The sequence below is a fragment of the Mesoplodon bidens genome (assembly GCF_964165515.1).
Source record: "Mesoplodon bidens genome assembly, chromosome: 15".
Taxonomy (NCBI): domain Eukaryota; kingdom Metazoa; phylum Chordata; class Mammalia; order Artiodactyla; family Ziphiidae; genus Mesoplodon; species Mesoplodon bidens.
The window spans coordinates 59,910,478-59,917,464 of NC_138171.1; the positions used below are offsets into that span (position 1 = coordinate 59,910,478).

The 6,987-nt window shown below is 43.9% G+C and overlaps 1 pseudogene across 1 annotated transcript; it reads right to left on the minus strand.

The window, feature by feature from the left end:
* Positions 1-494: 494 nt before the first annotated feature.
* Positions 495-956, minus strand: LOC308628615 (small nuclear ribonucleoprotein Sm D2-like; annotated as a pseudogene). Its single transcript has one exon. The product of its transcript is annotated as a small nuclear ribonucleoprotein Sm D2-like (transcript).
* Positions 957-6,987: the final 6,031 nt, after the last annotated feature.

Here is a 6,987-nt window from a genome sequence, read left to right on the forward strand (position 1 = left end):
CCAGCTATACACCATTATAAAATAAAAAGTTAGGGGCTTCCCTGGTGGCGCAGTGGTTGAGAGTCTGCCTGCCGATGCAGGGGACACAGGTTCGTGCCCTGGTCCAGGAGGATCCCATGTGCCGCAGAGCGGCTGGGCCCGTCAGCCATGGCCGCTGGGCCTGTGCGTCCGGAGCCTGTGCTCTGCAGGGGGAGAGGCCACAATAGTGAGAGGCCCACGTGATGCAAAAAAAAAAAAGTTAAAAAAAATAAAATTCCTCCCTGTAAAATAATGGTGACAATAATAATCAATTCATGGGATGGCTGGAGAGATTAAATGGTTTATTATGTGATGGTGTTGATTCCACTCTTAACCCATAGGAGGTGGTCACTAAATATTTCCTTTTCCTTTTCTTTTTCATTTTTTAGAAAAAACGTAAGACTTTATTATTCTCAGCACAAAGGGCAGGTCTTCGCAGAATGAGGGGGCAAGTTCTGACGGCCGGGAGGAGGCCCCTACTTGCATGCGATGAGCAGGTTCCGCAGGACCACGGTGACCGAGTCCCCACGCGGGCACATCTTTGAGATGTAGTGGTCCTTGTTGACTGGCTTGGACTTCTTCTTGCCCTTATCATTCTTGGGGACTTCGGTCCACAACTCTTTCACATTCTCCAGCACCATGTTGCAGTGCCTGTTGAAGGCCTTCACATGGCCCAGGAGCTTCTTGTTGTGGCAGTTGAGCACTTGGGTGTTGTTCTTGACCCACTGGGTGAGCACGGAGAGTGGCCGTGTGTTAAACTTCTCCTCCTCCCACTTCTACGGCTCCACCAGGGTCATCTCACCCTTGGGCTTGTTGGTGAGGCTCATGCTGGCGGCGGTGGTGGCCGCGCTTTCAAGTCGCTACTGTCTCCTCTGCGTTGCTTCATCCTCTTTTCACTTTTCACTGCCTGCTTCTCTGAATTCTAAAAGTACAAATTCTGAACTAGATCAATAATGTAGATTAGCCTCCTGGCATCCCAGAAAGTGACTCCCAGCACTGAGATACTTTGTCAATGGATGCAATGCATGGCCTCTTTCTACCTAGAGCAAAGACAGAGTTGACACGCTGCTGTTGATTTCACCTTTCACTAAAGCCAAGGAATCTGCCTGCCTTTGAACCGGTCATCATGGCTGAGAACCATGCACAACCTTTAGAAGAGGTCTGGCCTCCAAGAAAATCTCAAATATCATGGGGCCACAGCTGGGGAGATGCCTCTTACCTGGGCAGGGTGGAATGATTTATACCTGATTTGTCAGAGGTCACCAAGCAGCTCAAAGCTAAACTGAAAGATTAAGAATTGATCCAGATGTAATAACAACCCTGACTAGACATCCAGGCGTCCACTGGCGGCCCTTAAGGCACTAGGCAGGCGGCCTCAGCTTGCAGAGGGTGGGGCATGCTCTGGAGCTGTCCTGGGGTGCACACAGAATCTGAGGCTGAATTATGAATTCTTGTGCGATAAAGTTGTTTCTTTTGAGGCAAAGGAAGCTCTGAAGGGACTTGTAGTTGCTTCATTCATTTGTCCGAGCTTATACTGAGAATTACACACTTCATCTTGTACTAGACTCACCGTCCCAGGCAGAATTCTGAATGTGAAGTCTATGGAATCTTGGTGGAGGGTGTTCAGTAACTCCCTTTCCACAAATCTAATGCAAAGTGGGGCATTCTTATTCACTGGCTCTGCTATCTGGTCACCTTGGTTCCCAAACCAGTTTGGCCTCAATTCCTTAATTTAGAAAATGAGGCTAATAGTAATATCTACCTCTGGACCTGAATAGGTACTTCTCCAAAGAAGATGTACAAATGGCCAAAAAGCATATGAAAAGATGTACCATGTCACTGGTCATGTAAGGAAATGCAAATTGGGTGGGGAGGGATAAATAAAGAGTATAAGATTAACAGATACACATTACCATATATAAAATAGATAAGCAACAAGGATTTACTGGGTAGCACAGGGAACTACATTCAATATCTTGTAATAAACAATTGAAAAGAATCAAAAGAAAGGATATTGTGTATATATAAAATCGAATCACTTTGCTGTACACCTGAAACTAACATAATATTGTAAGTCAACTGTACTTCAATTAAAACAAAAAGAAAATGCAAATCAAAACCACAATGAGCTACTACTTCACACTCACTAGGATGGCTATAACAACAATATAAAAACAGAAAATAACAAGTGTTGGTAAGAATATGAAGAAATAAGAACTCTTGGACATTGTTGATGGGGATGTAAAAATGGTACATCCACTGTGGAAAACTGTTTGGGGGTTCCTCAAAAAGTTAAACATAGAATTACTCTATGATGCAACAATTTCACTCCTAGGGAAATGAAAACATATGTCCACATAGAAATCTCTAAATGTTTATTTCATTTTATGGTGTATACCATAAAATGAAATATTATTTTATGTGTATACCATAAAATGAAATATTATTCAGCCATAAAAAGAAATGAAATACTGTTACATGCTACAACGTGGATGAACCTTGAAAATGTTATGCTAAGTAAAAGAGGCCAGACACAAAAGATCACAAATTGTACTATTCCTTTTGTATAAAATGTCCAGAATTGTCAAATCCATAGAGACAGAAAGCGTATTCCTGGTTGTCCCTGGGGATGAAGGAAGGGGAATGGGAGTGATTATTTAAAGAAGATGGAATGTTCATCTGGGGTGATGAGATGGAGTTGGTAGCTAGTAGTATCTTAGTAATCATTTTGCAATTTACAAATGTATCAAATCAACTCATTGTACACCTTCAACTTACACAGTTTTATGTATCAATTATATCTCAGTAAATCTGAAAAAATTAAATTAAATTTAAAAAGTTTTGAAACTAGAGAGAGGTGGTGGTTATACAACATTGTGAATGCATTCAATGCCACTGAATTGTACACTTTAAAATGGTTAATTGTATGTTATATGTTATCACAATTAAAAAATAGTAATGCGAACCTTTAAAAGTTGTCGCAAAAATTTAATAAACTAATACATGTATCTGGATAAATAAATACTAATATTGTTATTTTAATACATAAATTGTTTTAATGATTATTATGATAATATTTACTTTTTCTGGAGAAAAGTTTCCAAGTGTCTCATCAGATTCTCAGAAAGATCCTCAGCCCCCAAATATTGAAATAGACAAATGAAACATTGGCCTGGGAGTGTGGATTGGTGCAGCCATTCTGAAGAACTGTTCAGTAACACTTGGTCAGTTAACATGGAAACATATATGCCCCACTTCCTGACAAATGCATTTCTGGGTATGTATCTTCAAGAGATTCTCAACTGGGCTCCTAAGGGTTATGCGCAGAGATATTTACTCTGACATTGTGAGATGGGGGTTGGAGGCCAAGTGGACCTGGTCCCTAGGGGATGCACATTGTGCATTTGGTGAATCTTTTTTTTTGGCTGTGTTGGGTCTTCGTTGATGCATGTGGGCTTTTCTCTAGTTGCAGCGAGCAGGGGCTACTCTTCATTGTGGCGTGTGGGCTTCTCATTGCGGTGGCTTCCCTTGTTGTGGAGCAAGGGCTCTAGGTGTGCAGGCTTCCGTAGTTGTGGCTTGCAGGCTCTAGAGCGCAGGCTCAGTAGTTGTGGTACACAGGCTTAGTTACTCCCTGGCACATGGGATCTTCCTGGACCAGGGACTGAATCCATGTCCCCTGCATTGGCAGGAGGATTCTTATCCACTGCACCACCAGGGAAGTCCTTCTGTGAATCTTTAGAATGATGATCAGGAATTTTGGTACCAACATAGTGTTCTTAAAAACATAGCTCTGGGACATCTTTCGTAGCAGACTCTACTGATGTAGTTACAATACTCTAGGGGAGTGAGTGCTTTAAGGAAAATCACTAAAACTGCCCAATAACCTTTTCCAAAGAGGTCACTTAGATGTTGTTTTTGAAGTGTATGTGTACGTGTGTGTGTATGCACATGTATGGGATTTTTCTGAGGGGGGAGGGTGGAATTCATTAAGAAGTAAAGTTAAAAGGAATTTCAATTTTTATATGGTCAAACGAAATCAAGATCTTCCCAATTTTACTCAGCATAGTACTTGGTCTTAATAAAGTGTAATTTGTAGAGTACTGAAAAAAACCAAAAAACAAAATCCCCCCAACCCCCCCAAAAAAACATAGTGCTTGGTGCAGAGAAGAAAGGCACAGAATGAAATCCATAGCCCTTGACCACATATGCAATTGAAATAGTGAGCAAACCCTAAAAATGCAACTGACAGGGCCACAAAAAAAGGACAGGATACACAGTGAACACAGGAGCGTGATCACCAAATGAGGCGGAGTGACATTGGGACTGGGAATAAAGGGCATAAATGAAGAAAGCAAAAGAGAGATCTGCCCGAGCACAGTGATGGCTTCTTGTCATGAACTGAGTAAGAATAACTCAAACTTCTGCACCCAAAGTCAAACAACACAGCAAAGAGTAAACAAAGACCCATTGGTCTAGGTGGCCAACATATTTAAGGGCAATCACAATCTGATTGTGGGTCAATCATCAACCCTGGCTGTTAATTACCTTCACCTGGGATTCCCAGACCAATGCCATCAGGCTCTCCAGGAAGTGGGGCTGGGTTCTGCGACCTCTAGAAGCTTCCTAGGTGCTTCTAATGTGTAGATGCGGTGAGGAGCACCGTGTTAAGTGTCCAGGGTGAAGGGGAACCCAGGGAGCTGCAAGGATGCTGCAGCAGGATAAGCCATGGGAGAGGAGGATGGAGAGGGAGAGGTGAGGTTGAGAGATGGTCATGGCCAGATGCTGGGGGGTAAGGCCTCTGGAGTCTTTTCCAGAATTTCAAGGGGGAAACATTGGGAGAGCTTTAGCTGGGGAGCAACACAACCAGATTTGCACGTTAGAACATTCTGGAGGACTGTCTAGGATGGAAGCGTGGGTAGGAAGGAGGAAGGGACCCCAAAATTGTCAAAATCCTCCAGGTAAGATGGTCAGAGTCTGGACTTAAGGCAGGGAGGGTAGGCAGTAAATATAAGGCAAGGAACAACCGTCCCATTTGATCGATGGGCAAACAAGGGCTGAGGGGATTTAAACAGCTCTCACCCCATAGTCTGAATTGGACTCGATGAAGGTCTCTTCCCCTCGAGTCTGGTGCACTAGTTCCAGTCTGAGTGCGTGCTCAGTGGACAGTTTCACATTTCGGTGCACTTTTCACATCCAGGAAATGACTGGGGTATTACTGCTTGGGCTGCCATATAGAACATAACCAGATCCCTGTTACATTCATCAGTAGCCCAGGATTGGGCTGGGGCTGCCATAGCACACAGATTAATGGAGTGAAGTAAATAAAGCCATGTGCCTCTTGGGTTACAGACAGCTTTCAGATCCACCCTGTACCTGCTCATGGCTGGGCCAGCATTTATCTCTATCTACATGCAAACCCATTGATCAAGTGGAAAGTTACTAGTACTGAATGATGGTTGGAAGAAGGATGGCTGTGTTGGACCTGACTGTCAAGGTGATGGGAAAATACTAGCTAACATTTATGGGTTGCTTATATAGTGCCTGGTACCATTCTTTACATATATTGTCCCATCTAATCATTTCAATAACCCAGTGAGGTGAGCTGGTCCTGTCAAACCCAAGTCAATGTGATGTCCAAAGCAAGGCTCTGGAGCATTTACTGTTTGCCTAGAGTTGGTGGCAGAACTGGCACAAGAACTGGGCTTTTCTGGCCCCCAGCCCATTTCTGTCATAGCTCCATAAGCCATAGATCAACATGATCAGATATCGCCAGCCATTTAAAAGTGTTATTCCCTGCAATGCTTTGTCTCTATTCTAATCCAAGAGGAGAGATGAGCCTCATCTTCAGATGTGCCAGGGTCTGTAATGGATGCTCTGAGTGCTTTTGAGAATTTCTAAGCTGAATCATCAGGTTGGCAAACCTGGGATTGTGCCATTTGGTCCTCTACGAAATGAGGGCAGAGGAGACTGCTTGAGGGACAATTTAAGAGCTTCCAGGAGAAACAAAAAGAACGGTTCCCAGAAGAATGCGGGGGCTTTCGCTGTCACAACGGGGCTGCCCCAAAGACCCCGCATTGCTATGGAAACGGTGCATTTCTTTTTTTATGGAGCAGGCACATAAAACTCCCAGAATGTGTCATGAAATAAGTTACTACTGTCCCGAGGCTGCCAAAGATGTACACCCTCATTAGGGGAGCAATGTGACAGTTCGGGGATCGTAATGAACGGTTTGCAAGCTCAGAGGCTGAGCTAAGGTTACCCTGTTGGGATCACACCCTCTTGGTTTTGGGGACTAAAGGGGGCCCCTTCCTCAAGGTTTCCACAGACCAGAGACCCAGCTTCTGTGCTGGAGCAAGATGGCCAGGTGATGTAATTATGGTGCCTGCGCATCTCATTTACATGCAACCGGTGAACAAATTCTGGCGTTTCTGTAAAGACATTCCTACTGAAATGAAGTGTTTTATCACCTTCTTTTCACCTGGAGCCCTTAATTGGGTAGCTCTGCTCTCCTCAGAGTTTTATTTGCCTGGTAATATGCAGATGTTAGTTGGCCAGCTTAGAAATAGAAAGGAACTCCAAAGGAGAGGAAGCAGAGAGACCGCACGGGTGTGTTTCCCCCTTCGACCTGGGATGATGCGGTCCTTGACTGTAAGCATCGTCGGAAGTCTTTTCTACCATCTTTCAGAATCTATTGTGTTTCTTGTTGATTGACAGCGTCTCTAATAGTGCTCTTGAGAAAGATGAGCTTGTTTTAGGAAACAGATTGTGCAGTGTGGGAGGTGAGGAGGAAGGAGGCGAGACAATAAAACTCAGAGACAGCCTGGACTGTATTGTCAATACATCCTGGATAAACTTGAAGGATTTGTCATGGAGGAGGCGATGACCAGCAGTGTCCGAAGGTGATGAAGACAGGGCCAGGGGCACCACAAGGGATGACTTCTGGAGCCATAAAGAAATAGTTGCTTTAAT